The following is an 18571-nucleotide window of genomic DNA, read 5'->3' as shown; positions in this document are numbered from 1 at the left end:
GGTACAAAGTGTCATAAACATCCAAAAGAGCCTGGGATGAACAGCTTCATGACATAAGTGGCATTTCTCTGGACCTGTTGGGTAATAAGGATTTCTACAGAGATTATTAATTGTTTCTACATCTCTGTATCATTGAACTTGTTTAAAGGCATTCATCATTTAGTAAAAAAAAAAAAAAATTCCAATGAATTAAACATAGTAATAAATACATTAACAACAACAAGAAAAGACAATCTTTTGGGCCTCTGTTTTCATTGCACAATCCACAACCAAACAGGTGCAAATACCATTGTAATTTTTTCTTTTTCTTTCTTTCTTTCTTTTTTTTTTTTTTTTGAGACAGAGCCTCACTCTGTTGCCCATGCTGGAGTGCAGTGACCTGATCTCAGCTCACTGTAATCTCCTGGATTCAAGAGATTCTTGTGCTTCAGCTTCCCGAGTGTCTGGGATTACAGGCATCTAGCACCATGCCCGGCTAATTTTTGTATGTTTTGTACAGACAGGATTTTGCTATATTGTCCAGGCTGGTCTCGAACTCCTGAGCTCAAGGGATCCACCCGCCTCGGCCTCCTAAAGTGCTGGGATTACAGGTGTAAGCTACCACACCCAGCCTATAATTGTTTTTTCTTATGTCTCTTCTACACTAAGCTAATCTCCAAGAGGGAATATGTATTGTTCAACTTGCATGTCCAGCATTTAATGTAATTAGTGGTACAAGGAAGGCTTTCAACCAAGGGAATCTAGGGAGTTTGGAGTCCATGAATCCTGCTTTCTCACTTCCTTGCTTTCTTGCTTGCTCACTTGCTTTGTTTTTTGCTTAGAAACGGGGTCTCACTCTGTCTCCCAGGCTGGAGTGCAGTGCTGCAATCATAGCCCCTTGCAACCTCAAACTTCCGGGCTCAAGCGATCTTCTCACTTCAGCCTCCCAAGTAGCCGGAACTGCAGGAGCTTGCCACCTCACCTGGCTCATTAAAAAAAATTTTTTTTGTAGAGATTGAGGGGGTCTCACTATGTTGCCCAGGCTGATCTGGAATTCCTGGTCAAGCGATCCTTCTGCCCAGGCCTCCCAAAGTGCTGGGACTATAGGCCACCACGCCCAGCCAATCCTGCTTTCAATAAATTTTTTTCCTCTTGTTACATTTTTATTACTTTAGCAAGATAAAAAAATAAGGAAGTCCTGTTGACTCATTCATGAGTGTAATAACTATGACCTTTCACGTTGTGCTCTCTGAGTATGGGGATGCCCAGTATCACACATCTGATAGATCTGCTTTTGGGAAGATAATTTCTTTCAGGCCACATGCTATAGGGGCACCTGACTTTTCTGGAGTTTGTAGAAATTTCAGATACCCCGGGATCATTCTTTGACAACACAACCTCCACTAACAATTATTCTAGTGAAGCTAGCAGTTTTCAAACTGTGTGTCTGTATTTTTTATTTGTTTGTTTGACACGTAGTCTCACTCTGTCACTCAGGCTGGAGTGCACTGGCAAGATCTCGGCTTACTGCAAGCTCCGCCTCCCAGGTTCATGCCATTCTCCTGCCTCAGCCTCCCAAGTAGCTGGGAGTACAGGCGCCCATCACCACACCTGGCTAATTTTTTGTATTTTTAGTAGAGATGGGGTTTCACCGTGTTAGCCAGGATGGTCTTGATCACCTGACCTCATGATCCACCCGCCTCAGCCTCCCAAAGTGCTGGGATTACAGGCGTGAGCCACAGTGCCCGGCCCCGTGTGTCTGTATTTTGAAATAAAAACATTGCCTTGGCTAGGTATAGTGACTCACACCTGTAATCTCACCACTTTGGGAGGCAGAGGTGGGAGGATCACTTGAACCCAGGAATTCGAGGCCAGCCTGGTCAACATGGCAAGACACTGTCTCTACAAAAAGTAAAAGAAATTAGCCAGGCATGATGGTGCACACCTCCAGCTACTTGGGAGGCTGAAGTGGAAGAATTGTCGAGCCTAAGAGGTCAAGGCTGCAGTGAGCCATGATCATGTCACTGCACTCCAGCCTGGGTGACAGAGGACAAAATGAGACCCTGTCTCAAAAAAAAAAAAAGAAAGAAAGAAAAAGAAAGACGAACCAAAAAAGAAAACATTGCCTTATAAAACTATGATTCTCTATATCTCTCAAAATGCATTCAAGATGGGCATGGTGGCTCACACCTGTAATCCTAGCACTTTGGAAGGCCAAGGTGGGAAGATTGTATGAGGCCAGTAGTTTGAGAGCAGCCTGGGCAACATAGCAAGACCCTTATCTCTATATTTTTTTAAGTAAAAATGTAGACTAGGCGCAGTGGCTCACATCTGTAATCCCAGCACTTTGGGAGGCTGAGGTGGGTGGATCACCTGAGGTCAGGAGTTCGAGACCAGCCTGGCCAATATGGTGAAACCCTGTATCTACTAAAAATACAAAAAATTAGCTGGGTGTCATGGCATGCACCTGTAGTCCTAGCTACTCAGGAGGCTGAGGCATGAGAATCACTGGAACCCGGGAGGCGGAGGTTGCAGTGAGCCAAGATCATGCCATTGCACTCTAGCCTGGGCGACACAGTGAGACTCTATCTCAAAAAAAAAAAAAAAAAAAGGAAAAAAGGAAAAATTGTAAAAATCTGTTTCAAGTAATATTTTCTTCCAACTACAAACTTCCCTACAAAAATCATAGACTTTGAATTAAGTTTATATACTTTTTTATGTTCTTCAAGGGTACATTCCTTATAGTTTTACAAAAGGAAACATGGTATTAGACACATTTTATAGTTTCATGTAATTTTGAAATATATACATACATACTTTGAAATGTATACATAGTACTCCATGAATTGCTATTTTAATGTGACTAGGAGTGGCTGAAAAGAGCATTGTTGGACCACTATTCCAGTCTATACAACTCCCTATCTGAACTTGGTTCCCCCACCCCAGTTACTCTGTTGCCACCCTGTTTGTTGAGCTCATAGCCCTTATACCAAACTTTACTATCTTGCTTATATCTTTGTTTATTGTTTATCTAGGCAGCCTCCCAGATGATGGGTTTTCATCTGTGTAGACTCTTGTAAATGCTGATACTAATTGTAAAGACCATTCCATTTCCCACTAGGTCTTCAGATTCTAGGTCTGCAAAAGGTCATATGACAAGATAACTACTCCTCATGGTAGCTTCCTACAAGCTTATCACACCAGCTCCAGAAGACTAAGCTTACTGGGACACCCAGCCCCCTCCTGCTCTCAGCTGCCAGTTTACCCCACCTCTTTCCTTTCTACTGCCCTCCATCTAAGTCAGCCTTGTCATTCCTGAGTGCCTTCGTTCACTTCATTCCCTCTAGATTGCTTTCCCTCAAATCCCTGCCCAGGCTGGGTGGAGTGATGGTTTAAATCCTAACGCTCTGTATCTTGGTTACAACCGCTTAAAACTTCAATTTCTTTTTTTTTTTTCAAACATCAATTTCTTCATCTGTAAAATGTAGATACTAAATAAAAGTACCACTCTAGTGAGCATCTCATAGTAGGTCTTCAGTAAATGGCAGTCATCATTGTTGGTTTTGTTATTATTTTCCTTCTTTCACACTTCACCTTTTTGGCTTGTCTCCAATAATTGTTTATAATTATTAACAATTTTTAAAATAACTGTTCAAAATTATGTTGCATTTGTAAGTTTTGCATCTTGAGCTAGGCTTAACCTCTTTGCAGGCAAATGTTCTGCTGTTACTATTTACATACTCCACTAAATGTGCCTTGTGTCTAAAGCAGTGATTGTTAACAATACAATTAATCCATATCACTTGAAGTGGTTCCTTGAGGAAGGATAAAATATTTCTCTTGCTCTCTGTGTCTATGGTTATTCTGCTTTTGCTGTCCATATAATGAAACATAAAGTGCTTCACCTGGATTTGAGAAATTCTAGTTTTCCCCAGTAAATATAGGAAAGCGAGAAGACTTTTACATATCTGTTCTCTGTAAGACTTTTTTCCAATTTTTAATTGTATAACTACTATTAACTTCAAATTGTGCTCAGAGTTTCAAGACATTAATGACATGTTGCCACTAAGTATGCTGTCAATGCATGCAGATGACAGTGAGGTGACCCTGAGACTGGAAACAAGATGACTTTCAGACAACTAAACTAGGAACAGTGAATCTATAGGGTGGGTGATAGGATTAACCCACCCTAAAAGATGATCTGTGAATATGAAGTTGAGGGGATTAGGGAATAGTCAGATTTCATTGAAGGGCAATTAAGGTGGAGTCTTGAAAGCTGTTGCTTAATCTATTATATTATACCCTAACAAAGAAAGAATTATGTTAACTAAGAACTGGCAGATGGTAAGTAATGGAATCTTAAAGAAACAAAAAGCCAGTAAGTAAGATTTTGGGCAGAGTTAATCAAATATTATCTTGGGAAGAGATATCATGCATACTGAATTGGTCACACACAGGAACTATAGACACACTTTGAAGCTGGGTGTGAACAGCTCTGAAATTTACATGTTCTGCCTGAGCTAACTAAGACCATCTCATCTCTTTTGGCTCTCTGAGCAACCCAAGCAACATGTTGAAGATAAATGCAACCTCCTAGCACTTCAATACCCATGGAGAACTACTCTCTAGAAAATTACCACCTCCACTGGAAGTCTGCACTTTTATTTAACCTTCAGTGCTCTGCAGGGGCATATCCAGGGTCTGTGCAGCCTGAAAATTTGTTTACAATTAGGGAGGTTGTCTTTAAGGAAAGAACACAAGCTGGGGGCGGTGGCTCACGCCTATAATCCTAGCACTTTGGGAGACCAAGGTGGGTGGATCGCTTGAGCCCAGGAGTTCCAGACCAGCTTGGACAACATGGCGAGACCCCGTCTCCACAAAAAAATTTAAGAAGTTAGCCGAATGTGTTGGCATAGGCCTATAGTCCCAGCTACTGGGGAGGCTGAGATGGAAGAATTGCTTGAGCCCCAGGAGATAGAGGCTACAGTTAGCCATGATTGCACCACTGCACTCCAACCTGGATGACAGTGCGAGACCCTCTCTCAAAAAAAAAAAAAGAAAAGAAAAGAAAACACAAACTGGCAAATATGAAATTGCTCCCAGGACATTGGAAAGGACCAGCGCAAGTGAATGGGTTTGAAGCGTAAGCTCTGCTGGCATCATGGTGAAGGCTTTGAAGTTGGGGTGGTGTCAATTGCCTGTCAGCCCTAGGTGCCCCACCCTGCAGAGCCGAGGGCCATAACCAGGGAGACTTTAGCAGAGGCCTTGTCACACTTCCCCACAGCACTCGCATCTTCACAATACAAATACGACAAAACAGTCAAATTCCAAACTGCTTCTTAAGATAGTTTTGGCACTTTAACTTTTATGACCCTTTCTACCTATATTACCATCATCCTGTTAAAAAATACAGAAACTCTCTTCCATTTGTTAGCACTTCGCAGATTCAGTCTAGCTTTCTGAATTCCAAATACACTGCACCATTAGTTAAAGCACAGAAAGAAAAAGCTGTAAAGTTATGGCTGTGCCCAAAACAAAATGTAAATGACTATGGGTCAGAAAGAGGAGAAGACTTAGAGCAAGTCCAAGTCTTTATTGGACACAATGAAGATGCAGCCTGACATACTTTGGGTCTGGTAGAAGGCAGGCCAGGCCAGAGTGTGATTTTTGTGGGATAACAAGGAAGAAAGATGCCCCATCTGATGCAGTGGAAGACCCACAGCTTAAAGCTAGAGCCTGGGATAGGGATCCACTGTTCCTGAGAGAAGGCTCCCAAAATCTGTAACTTGGGGCCGTGATTTGTATTAAAATGTATTCCTAGAAAGAGCTCACACATACCCCAGAGACTAGGAATTGAGCCATGCTCTGCCCTCGTGCAATGACAAGATCTAGAATATCCCTTCCTCCAGCTGCCCATAGAAGTTCTGGTTCTGGGTTAGGGAGCCCAGTCAGGCAATTACTAAAATATTACCTACACTGATCAGCACAGTAGCCACTAGCCTTATGTGGCTACATACATTCAAATTTACATTCATTAAAGTTAAAATTTAAAATTAAGTTTCTCAGTCTCACTAGTTATCTTCCAGGTACTCCATAGCCACATGTGGCTAGTGCTACTGTACTGGATAGTGCAGATACAAAATATTTCCATCACTGCAGAAAGTTCTATTAGAAAGAGCTGACCTAAACAGAAAAAGCAGAGTATAGGGAGAGATAGAAGGAGGAAAGGAGGAGACAAAGAAATGCTCCACTCCAGATTTGCCTGCAAATAAAAATTCTACATACTAGCACGGTGGCTCTCACCTGTAATTGCAGCAACTCAGGAGGCTGAAATGACAGGATTGCCTGCGGCCAGGAGTTTAAGGCTAGTCTGGGCAACATAGCAAGACCTTGTCTCTCAAAACTTTCTTAAAATTAGGTGGGCATGGTGGCTCACCCCTGTAGTCAAAGCTACTCATATGTGGGAGGCTGAGGCAGGAGGATGACTTGAGCAAGGAATTAGAGGCTGCAGTGAGCTATGATCACACCACTTTACTCCAAACTGAGCAACAGAGAGGACACCCCGTCTCTAAAAATAAAAAAAAAATCTGAACACATAAAGAAAATACTGGCCAGGTGCGGTGGCTCACGCCTGTAATCCCAGCACTTTGGGAGGCTGAGGTGGGTGGATCACGAGGTCAGGAGATCGAGACCATCCTGGCTAACACAGTGAAACCCTATCTCTACTAAAAATACAAAAATTAGCCGGGCGAGGTGGCGGGCGCCTGTAGTCGCAGCTACTTAGGAGGCTGAGGCAGGAGAATGGTGTGAACCTGGGAGGTGGAGCCTGCAGTGAGCTGAGATCTTACCACTGCACTCCAGCCTGGGTGACAGAGCGAGACTCCGTCCCAAAAAATAAATAAATAAATAAATGGAATACTCAGATATAGTAAGTGCTCAATAAATATTTTTTGGATAAATTAAATTGACAAAGCCAACTATATGAACAGCCCAAATACACTTCTAATGAAATAAAAGTAATTAGAACAGTCTAAGAAATATTTCTAAATGTGAATGCTAAGAATTCTCAATGATAACATCCATAAAAAGAGCAAGAACTGAGAAAGTGAAACCAACTAGAATAGAAGCAAAAACGTGTTAATCTGATAAAGACCCAAACAGAAAACCTAACAATGAAAAACAAAATCAACAACTTACAAAACTCAACAGATGACCTGTGGTGCTCAGACCCACTGTGGAGAACATAACTGACAGGCCAGCTGCTGCCCCTCGAGATCCCAATTGTGTTCCTATCACACATGGCACTAACACAGGCCAGTCCTGGAAGACTTGAAATGCCTTTAATGAAAAACTTTGGCTTGAGTATTCTCCACCAGTCTGGCCAAAACTTTCTTGTAACTGAGCTGTGGTTAGAGACTTAGATCGTCATCCTGAGGCTGGGCACTAGCTAAAGAAGACTCTACAATATTTTATAGAAACAGGTATAGGAATGATGATAAAACCATGAGTGAGACCAGTGTTGCCTTCTGGAACTCCGTCACAGGCCTTGCAAATCGTGTGACCAGAAGAGTTAATGATCGTGATGACTTAATTTCAACCCTACTGAGTACTTTTTTTGTTTGTATTATTTTTATTCAACATATTTTCTTGAGCTAGGGCTATTGAGTAAACTGTGTGACAGGCCCTGTAGTAACCTTCAAAATACAAAGATGAAGGCCCTCATGGTTCTCAGCTGGAACATGGAAGGGGTCACATGAGAAGCAAATCTCTTCTGTCTAATGGAGAAGTGGGGCAGAGAATATGATGCAGACTGTCTCTTAGGAAGACTTCACAAAGAAAAGGTGTGTGCATTTGGTGTGAAATAAGGCTACTTAAGATTCTACCAAATGTTTAGAAAGATGTGATATTTATTGTCATCCCTTGGGATCCACAGGGGATTGGTACCAGGATCCCCTGCAGACACCAAAATCCAAGGGTGATCAGGTGCCTTAATCAGCCTGATGGGATGTGAAAAGTCAGTCCTCCATATCTGCAGGTTTCACGTCCTACAAATAGTATATTTTCTTTTTTCTTTTTGTTTTCGTTTTTGAGACGTAGTCTCACTCTCGCTGTTGCCCAGGCTGGAGTACAGTGGCACAATCTCGGCTTACTGCAACCTCCGCCTCCCAGGTTCAAGTGATTGTCCTGCCTCAGCCTCCTGAGTAGCTGGGACTACAGGCATGTGCCACCATGCCTGGCTAATTTTTGTATTTTTAATAGAAACGGGGTTTCACCATGTTGGCCAGGCTGGTCTCGAACTTCTGACCTCAGGTGATCCACCTGCCTTGGCCTCCCAAAGTGCTGGGATTACAGGCATGTAATCCCAGCCACTGCACCTGGCCTTCTTTTTGTTGTTGTTGTTGTTGTTGCTTTAAAGAGATGGGGTCTCACTGTGTTGCCACGCCCAGCCTTCTTTTTCTTTTTGTTATTTTTTTTTTTAAGAGATGGGGTCTCGCCGGGCGCGGTGGCTCAAGCCTGTAATCCCAGCACTTTGGGAGGCCGAGACGGGCGGATCACGAGGTCAGGAAATCGAGACCATCCTGGCTAACACGGTGAAACCCCGTCTCTACTAAAAATACAAAAAACTAGCCGGGCGAGGTGGCGGGCGCCTGTAGTCCCAGCTACTCCGGAGGCTGAGGCAGGAGAATGGCGTAAACCCGGGAGGCGGAGCTTGCAGTGAGCTGAGATCCGGCCACTGCACTCCAGCCCGGGCGACAGAGCAAGACTCCGTCTCAAAAAAAAAAAAAAAAAAAAAAGAGAGAGATGGGGTCTCACTGTGTTGCCCAGACTGTTCTGAAACTCCTAGACTCAAGCAATCCTCCTGCCTCAGCCTCCCAAAGTGCTGAGTTTACAGGGGTGAGCCACTGCTCCCAGCCAAATACTATATTCTCCATCTGCGATTGGTGGAACCTGAGGATACGGAGGGCTAAATGATTTTGTTTATGTGGACAAAGAAACTAAAGAAGAAGAGGAAAGTGAAGAGGAGGAGGCAGGGAGGGGAAGAACAGGAGGACGAGTGGGCAGCCCTCAGTAAGGTACCTAAATGGTAAAAAGGTTTCATCCACATATATGCTACAAAGTAAATCTTTTTAAAAGTACATTTTTCAAGAGATAAAGAAGTAGACAAAATGGTGAGTTATCATGAAACAAATAGATGGGTCTCTCTTTTTTTTTTTTTTTTTTTTTTTTTTCAGAGCTTTATCTTGCATTTTCAGGTGACCAGTATGATTTTGTGTTTTATTTTTATTTTCATTTTTAGTTCTAGTCATTCTCCCCCAGGATTCTCATTCCTGGTAGTTCCATCACCTCCCACACCATCCCAAATGTGATATTCCATCCCACTCTGAATCTGGATACTTGACTCATTTCTGAACTTTCATTTTAGTTGCAAATCTCCCAAAACTATAAGTTAGCTGTCAGCTGTTGGAGGTTGATTTGGGGGCACCTGTGAAACTTGCCTCCTGATTTCATAAGGACGTGGTTATCTTGTAGCTGGTGTCTTCTGTGCCTGAGCACTTGGGAATGTGGGAGAGGTAACTGGGAAGGGGCCACTTGGACCCTCCGGTAGTTGAACCAACCTTTGGATTTCACCAGGACACTTCTGGACCTCCTCATCTCCCTCCTCTGGCCTGGTAAAGGAAAGCCACAATGTCAGTTACAAAGGGCCAGATGTCTAGTACTTCCCTGGAAATTCAAGTCACTGTGAACCGGTGACATGAAAACAGTCACAATCTATAATATTTTACAGCTACACAGCTTGGTTCTCTTCATTCTTAGCACCTTTCTTTCTTTCTTTTTTTGAGACAGGGTCTCGCTCTGTTGTCCAGGCTGGATTGCAGTGGTGTGGTTATGGCTCACTGGAACCTCTTTCTCTGGGCTCAAGAGATCCTCCCACCTCAGCCTCCCAAGTAGCTGGGACCACAGGCATGTGCCGCCACACCCAGCTAATTTTTGTATTTTTTTGGTAGAGACAAGGTTTCACCATGTTGCCCAGGCTGGTCTTGAACTCCTGGACTCAAGCAATCAGTCCGCCTCAGCCTACTAAAATGCTGGGCTTACAGGCATGAACCACCAAGCCTAGCCCATCCTTAGTGATTTTAATATAATAAATGTAGGTAGATGTTGTATCTTCTGTATGTTATCATTTATCTATTTTTCACATTTGTGTTAGAATTATTCTTTACTTTCTTTGAATTGTCTCCTATCTTTTAGGGTAGAACTTTGTTTAGTTCTTAAATCATTGTGATTCTGAAGGCCTTTCTAGGGAGAAGTCATTTGATCTCACCCAGAGAAAAACACTGTCCCAATCACATGGAAACAACAGTCAAGGAGGCCCTTGATACTGAGAGATTTAACATCTCTACCAAGAGTGCCTCCAAGGTCTGTGTAGAAAGTGCATCATGCGGAAGGAATGAGATTTAATCTCAGGCATGGGTGGAAAGGAGAAGCATGGATGTGAAGAGGGTGTGGCATGCATGCGATGGTGCATTTCCAGGGTTCCTGGGGAAGTGGGAAGCAAACCCGCCCAACCGTCTTCTTTATCCCCCTTGTCATTCAAGGTAACAGTGAAGGGCAGGGTCCAGGCCATTGCCTTGACCTGGAATGGAATCTGCCACCAGATTCAATTTACAAGAACCAGATTCCATTTACAAGAAGTAGGAAGAGAGAGGAAGGGCAGTGAAGGTGAGACCCCACAAGACTCTCGAGCCCAGAATCCACTCGTACTTTGACTTTGTTCTTGTGGTTTTTTTTGTTTTGTTTTGGTTTTTGGCTTTTGGTTTTTGTGTTTTTTTGAGACAGAGTCTCGCTCTGTCGCCTAGGCTGGAGTGCAGTGGCGCAATCTTGGCTCACTGCAAGCCCTGCCTCCTGGGTTCACGCCATTCTCCTGCCTCAGCCTCCCGAGTAGCTGGGACTACAGGTGCCCGCCACCATGCCCTGCTAATTTTTTTTCTTTTTTTTTGTATTTTTAGTAGAGACGGGGTTTCATCTGTTAGCCAGGATGATCTCGATCTCCTGACCTCATGATCTGCCCTTCTGGGCCTCCCAAAGTGCTGGGATTACAGGCGTGAGCCACCGCGCCCGGCTTGTTCTTGTTTTTGTATCACTGTGACTAAAGGAAGAGGAATGTTGATGAATGTTTCATTATATGGCATTGATACTGATATTTTTATTGTATGTTATCATGGTTCTTGCAAATTTGGGCTTTTGGGAAGCTCTCTGGGAAAATTCTTTTCAAGTGTCGAAGGTCTAGACTCTAGAGCTCGAATCAACCCCATTTCTCTTCCTCTCCATCGTGATTCTCCCCTCAGCCCCCATGGTCTCAGTCATCATTTGGTATCTCCATGGCAGCCGCCTCTTCGCTGGTATCCCGGGTTTCAGTCTAACTTCCCCCACGCTCAACTCCCATTCTCTTCAGAGATTTTTTTCTTCTTTTTTCTTTTTATTCATTTTTCTTGTGTTTCTTTTATATATTTTTTAGCATACTTGTTAATACCATTTCCTCAAATCCCTTTTTACCAGTCTTTTTAATTTAAAATTTGAAAATTTGAGATACAGATTTACATGCAGTTGTAAGAAATAATAAAGAGCCTATTCACAATTTTACCCAGTTTCACCCAATAATAACATCTTGTGAAATTGTGGTATGTCATCACAATCAGGATATCAACCTTGGGGTGGGTGTGGTGGTCAGTCCTGTAATCCCGTTGCTTTGTCGGGCCAAGAAGCGAGGATCACTTGAGCCTAGGAGTTTGAGACCACCCTGGGCAACATAGCAAGATCCTGTCTCTACAGATTTTTGTCTTATATAATTAAAAAAATATATATATGGGTTGGGCACAGTGACTCACGCCTGTAATCCCAACACTTTGGGAGGCCAAGGTGGGTGGATCACATAAGGTCAGGAGTTCAAGACCAGCCTGGCCAACATGGTAAAATCCCGTCTCTACTAAAAATACAAAAACTGGCCGGGTGCAGTGGCTCACGCCTGTAATCCCAGCACTTTGGGAGGCCAAGATGGGCGGATTGCCTGAGCTCAGGAGTTCGTGACCAGCCTGGGCAACACAGTGATTGCAGCATGTGCCTGTAGTCCCAATTACTCAGAGGCCGAGGCAGGAAAATCACTTGAACCCAGGAGGCAGAAGTTGCAGTGAGCCGAGATCACACCACTGCACTCCAGCCTGGGTGACAGAGAGAGACTCCATCTCCAAAACAAAACAAAACGAAAAATAACAATAACAACAACAACAAATATATATATATATATATAGAATGCTTCATGAATGTATGTGTCATTCTTGCACAAGGCCACGTATGGTTCCAATTTTAGTATATGTGCTGCCAAAGTGAGCACCAATTTTTTTTTTTTTTAAGTAGCCCAGTTAGGTGACATGTGCCTGTGGTTTCAGCTACTCTGGAGGCTGAGGTGGGAGCATCACTTGAGCCCAGGAGTTTGAGGCTGCAGTGAGCTGTGATTGTGCCACTGCACTCTAGCCTGAATGGCAGAGTGAAATCCTGTCTCTCTCTCTTTCTCTCTCACTCTGTCTCTCTATGTATGATCTCTACATTGATATACTCTACTGAACTTTTTCAAATTTCCCCAGTTTTACTTATATTTATTTGTGTGCATGTATATTTATGCTATAAATTTTATGTGTGTTCACCACCACAGTCAAGGTGTGGAGAGTTACATCACAGGGTTTTCTTTTAATGCCTTTGTATGACCACACCCATCTCCCACCCTAACTATGGGTAACCACTAATCTGCTCTTTCCTTCTAAACTTTTTTTCATTTCAAGATTATATAGCTGGGCGTGGTGGCTCACGCCGTAATCCCAGCACTTTGGGAGGCTGCGGCAGGCGGATCACCTGAGGTTAGGAGTTCAAGACCAACCTGGCCAACATGGCGAAACCCCGTCTCTACTAAAAACATAAAAATCAGCCGGGCGTGGTGGCAGGCTCCTCTAATCCCAGCTACTCGGGCATGGTGGCAGGCTCCTCTAATACCAGCTACTTGGAGGGCTGAGGCAGGAGAATTACTTGAACCCAGGTGGTGAAGTTTGAAGTGAGCCAAGATCGAGCTACTGCACTCCAGCCTGGGAGCAAGACTCCCATCTCTCTCTCTCTCTCTCTCTCTCTCTCTCTCTCTCTCTCTCTCTCTCTCTATATATATATATATATATATATATATGGAATCATACAGTATGTAACCTTTGGGAATTGGCTGTCCACCCCCCAGATTCATTCAAGGTTTTGTATGAACTATCAATAGTTATTCCTTTCATGGTTAAGTAGTATTCCATACTATATACCATGTTAAATACTCATCAGTGTATGAGTGATCCAGTTTCTCTGCATCCTTCTTGACAGCACTTGGCGTTGTCATTATTTTTTACTTTACATATCCTAATAGATGTGTAGTGATATCTCACTGTGGTTTAAATTGCATCTCACTCTGGTTTAAATTGCATTTCCCTGATGGTTAATGATTTTGAACATCTTTTCATGTGTGTTTATTTGTCATCTGTATACCCTCTTCAGCACAATGTCTTTTCATGTCTTTTGTTCATTTTCTGTTTTGTTTGTTTGTTTGTTTGTTTGTTTGTTTTTCCTGAGATGGAGTTTCGCTCTTGTTGCCCAGGCTGGAGTGCAATGGCGTGATCTCAGCTTACCAAAACCTCTGCTTCCCTGATTCAAGCAATTCTCTTGCCCCGGCCTCCCCAGTAGCTGGGATTACAGGTGCCCGCCACCTCGCCCGGGCTAATTTTTTGTGTTTTTAGTAACGACTGGGGTTTCACCATGTTGGTAGGCTGGTCTCGAATTCCTGACCTTAGGTGATCTGCCTACCTCAGCCTCCCAAAGTGCTGGGATTACAGGTGTGAGCCACCACATCCGGCTTTTGTTCGTTTTCTTTTTTCTTTTCTTTTCTCTTCTTTTCTTTTCTTTTTTCTTTTCTTTTCTTTTGAGATGGAGTTTTGCTCTTGTTGCCCAGGCTAGTGTGCAGTGGTGCAATCTCGGCTCACCACAACCTCCGCCTCCCGGATTCAAGTGATTCTCCCGCCTCAGCCTCCTGAGTGGCTGGGATTACAGTCATGCACCACCATGCCTAGCTAATTTTGTATTTTTAGTAGAGATGGGGGTTTCTCCATGTTGTTCAGGCTGGTCTTGAACTCCTGTACCTCAGGTGATCCACCCACCTCAGCCTCCCAAAGTGCTGGGGTTACAGGCGTGAGTCACCACGCCCAGCCTCAGGTATGTATGTCTTCATAGCAATGTGAGAACAGACTAATACACCATCTCAGACTACCCCATCTACATAGGCTCTACTGTTATTTTCTACATCAGCACCCAGCCATTACCAATTAACTGCTGATTCATATTCCAGCCTTTTTGTTTTTTACTGTTTAGTATTTAATTCCTCACCAGATTCTACATTCTGCAAGGACAAGGACTTGGCCTCATCCCTTCATGCCATCACCCAATGCTTATTTCAGGGCTTAGCAGACAGTATGCCCTCAGTAAATATTTGCTGAGAAAACTAACTAATGAGGACATTTTAAGAAAACTTTCTCCCTGCATACAGTATTTTCTGAGGAATTTCAAGAAGATAAAAGTTTTATTTGGGATCACTGCTTTGGACAAAATTCTTTTTAGGTAAACTTTTCCTATCCAGACCATCTTTAGTTTATTTATTTTCTCTCCATAATTTAAACCAGAAAGGAGATTTCAATAAAATTGTGCTATAGAAAAAAGCATAGGCAGCAAACTTGTGCTTATGTAGTCTGCTCTCACGGAATTCCTCCAACTTCCCTGGCATCAAAGATACCGTTCCTCTACTTGAGAACCTTACAGTCCAGTAAGGGGGCATGTGGGCGAACAGGCACCTAAATTCACTGTGGTAAAACATCGTGGGAAGGACCCCTGATGGTTCCTTTCTTAAAGCGAGGCAACACTTTGGCTGAGTCTCAAAGGAGACAGTGAAGTCAGCCAGGCAAAAGCATGAAGGAATGGGACTGAAGCCCTGGGTACCCTGTGGAAGAAGAGCAGGACCTGCGGCTGCAAGGCAGTAGGCTCTGGATTCTGTGGGCCTTGAGTGTCACACCACAGAGGGAGCTCTGAAGGGTCAGGGAAGCTTCGTGACCAGATCGTATTCTGGAATGATTGCACTGGCCTCACTGTAGACCATGAACAGGAGAACTGAGAGATAAAGCAGAGACAGTTACAGAGAAAGGCCTGGATCCAGGCAGTATCGGGGGGCAGTTTTGTTTTTTTGCTTTTTGAGACGGAGTCTCACTCTGTCACCCAGGCTAGAGTGCAATGGTGCGATCTCGGCTCACTGCAACCTCTGCCTCTCGGGTTCAAGCGATTCTCCTGCCTCAGCCTTCTGAATAGCTGGGATTACAGGTGCCCGCCACCACACCCGGCTAAGGAGGGGGCAGTTTTGACTGATACAAGGTAACTTGTATCAACAGCATTTGTTGACCAAATGGTCAACAGGATGGACAAGGGGGCTGGAGCCCAGGAGAAGAGAGGGAAGACATTTGGTTTGGCTCTCTTGATTCTTGGGTGGTGTTGCCCACCTATAAAGAAAATTCAGGAAGAGGAGCCACTTTGTGTGAAAGATGTTTAATATAAGGTACCTATGGGTCAGGAATTCCAATAAAAATATATCTACATCTGGAATTCAGATTGCATATCATTTTAGAAATCATTTTCCCACTGGCCAGGCACAGTGGCTCACGCCTGTAATCCCAGCACTTTGAAAGCTGAGACAGGTGGATCACGAGGTCAGGAGTTCAAGACCAGCCTGGCCAAGATGGTGAAATCCTGTCTCTACTCAAAATACAAAACAATTATCCCAGCATGGTGGCAGGCACCTGTAATCTCAGTTACTGGGGAGGCTAAGGCAGAGAATTGCTTGAACCCGGGAGGCGGAGATTGCAGTGAGCTGAGATCCTGCCACTGCACTCTAGCCTGGGTAACAGAGTGAGACTCCGTCTCAAAAAAAAAAAAAAAAGTCTTTCGGCCGGAACCGCCATCTTCCAGTAATTCGCCAAAATGACGAACACAAAGGGAAAGAGGAGAGGCACCCGATATATGTTCTCTAGGCCTTTTAGAAAACATGGAGTTGTTCCTTTGGCCACGTATATGCGAATCTATAAGAAAGGTGATATTGTAGACATCAAGGGAATGGGTACTGTTCAAAAAGGAATGCCCCACAAGTGTTACCATGGCAAAACTGGGAGAGTCTACAACGTTACCCAGCATGCTGTTGGCATTGTTGTAAACAAACAAGTTAAGGGCAAGATTCTTGCCAAGAGAATTAATGTGCGTATTGAGCACATTAAGCACTCTAAGAGCCGAGATAGCTTCCTGAAACGCGTGAAGGAAAATGATCAGAAAAAGAAAGAAGCCAAAGAGAAAGGTACCTGGGTTCAGCTGAAGCGCCAGCCTGCTCCACCCAGAGAAGCACACTTTGTGAGGACCAATGGGAAGGAGCATGAGCTGCTGGAACCTATTCCCTATGAATTCATGGCATAATAGGTGTTAAAAAAATAAAATAAAAGACCTCTGGGCTGAAAAAAAAATTATTTTCCCAATGCAAATAAATTTTAGATGAGGTAATTTTACCCCCAGAAAATTGAAGACATTGAGATGCCCAAGATAATTTTCGCTGCAGGCTCATGTTGGAAATCATGATCATCAGGAGACCCCTTGCATCCTTGACCCAGTGCTATGGACTGTGGAACATACCTAAACTATGAACTATGAGATCCTGACACAAGACTACTTTTCAGTGGAAACGGAGAACTGGAATAAACTACAGAATTCTGCTTCTTGGGCAACTGGAGGTGACCTCAGTGCAACTCCCTCATTTTACTCTTGCCGGAAAAGTTCATTCATTTGTCCAAGATAACATATTTAGATAGAATTTTTTTTTTTTTTTTTTTTTTTTTGAGACAGAGTTTCACTCTTGTTGCCTGTGCTGGAGTGTAATGGTGCAATCTTGGCTCACTGCAACCTCTGCCTCCAGGGTTCAAGTGATTCTCCTGCCTTAGCCTCCTGAATAGCTGGGATCACATGTGCCCACCACCATGTCCAGCTAATTTTTGTATTTTTAGTAGAGATGGGGTTTCACCATGTTGACCAGGCTGGTCTTGAACTCCTGACCTCAGGTAATCCACTTGCCTCAGCCTCCCAAAGGGCTGGGATTACAGGTGCGAGTCACCTTGCCTGGCCTAGACAGAAATTTAAACCTCTAAGCATTTTTGTCTTTCCAACAAAGAGAAAGTGAGCATGTGTTTTGAAAGTCTGAGTGTAATGGAGTGTAATGCTGGGGTCTGTGTGGGGTGAGGGTAAATGTCCTGTGTATCCTCTTGAGCAATTCCATCACCTTCTCCTGTGAGCCTAGTGCACAGAACCTGGTAGCTGGTATTGTAACCTGGAGCATGATAATTCACTGGCATTAACATAACTCACAGTTTTACTGGGCAAACCACTTGTGAAGAGTGCCCCACCACAAGATACAGGTCAGCTGCTGTTTGACATTCACAAGAAAGAGGAATACCTGAGTATTCACTGAATCCTGGAGCAGCATGGCAAGCCTACAGCTCAATAGGAACGTGCAGCTGCTCCCAGGCCAGCCGCACATGGAACTGTGAGGAAGGAGGCTGTTCTTTTTGGCAAAGAATATGCTGTGTCTTGCAAAGGCTAAGAGGCAGGGATGCAAACAGCAACTGGACTTTTCAATAGTTCCACGCAGCTGAGAAGGATAATGAACACATAGAATCCAAAATTATCTCTGTAGGCTGCATTTAATATGTTAGAATAAAACAAGGATAATCCAGGCAAGGTGGTGTGCACCTATAGTCCTAGTTACTCAGGAGGCTGAAGCGGGAGGATCACTCCAGCCCAGGAGTTCAAGGATGTAGTGTGTTATGATTATGCCTGTTAATAGCCTCTGCACTACAGCCTGGGCAACAAAACAAGACTCCATCTCAAAAAAAAAAAAAAAAAAAGAAAGAAAGAAAAAAGAATCGAATAAGGATAAATAATAAAAACCCACTGCAGTTGTGCATGGTGGCTCACACCTGTGATCCGAGCACTTTGGGAGGCTAAGGCAGGAGGATCACTTGAGCCCAGGAATTCAAGACCAGTCTGGGCAATACAAGAAGACACTGTCTCCAAAAAAAGAAAAAAAAAAAAAAAAACCACCATAACAATAACAACAGCAAAACAAACTCACAAACAAACTGCGCAAGTACAGATGAGAATATGTGGTAACTAGAAGCATATGTAAAACAGCCCTAGGAGTTCTGATTATCTCAGTATGAGTCAGCCATGTATGATGAGGGTGCTGAGAAAGCTAATAGGGATTTAAGCTTCATTGAAAATACTCTGCTGATCAGGATTAGGGAGGTGGCAGTTCCTTCTTGCTTTGTGTTGATAAAAGTATAAAAGTAGGATTCTATGTTTCAATTACATACGTGGCTAACATTTACTAAATGTTTAATATATGTCAGGTGATGGCCTAAACACTTCACATGCTCCCACT

General features: G+C 43.5%; 2 pseudogenes across 1 annotated transcript; one reads left to right on the top strand and one right to left on the bottom strand.

The window, feature by feature from the left end:
* Positions 1–12277: 12277 nt before the first annotated feature.
* On the bottom strand, positions 12278–12370 carry LOC115899784 (annotated as a pseudogene).
* A 3695-nt stretch (positions 12371–16065) lies between these two features.
* Positions 16066–16604, top strand: LOC115899679 (annotated as a pseudogene). Its single transcript, XR_004059298.1, has one exon. The product of XR_004059298.1 is annotated as a 60S ribosomal protein L21 pseudogene (transcript).
* The last annotated feature ends 1967 nt before the right edge of the window (positions 16605–18571 follow it).

This window comes from Rhinopithecus roxellana, chromosome 9 (genome assembly GCF_007565055.1).
Source record: "Rhinopithecus roxellana isolate Shanxi Qingling chromosome 9, ASM756505v1, whole genome shotgun sequence".
Taxonomy (NCBI): Eukaryota; Metazoa; Chordata; class Mammalia; order Primates; family Cercopithecidae; genus Rhinopithecus; species Rhinopithecus roxellana.
The sequence above is the reverse complement of the archived record's forward strand: the minus strand, read 5'-3'. Positions and strand labels throughout refer to the sequence as shown.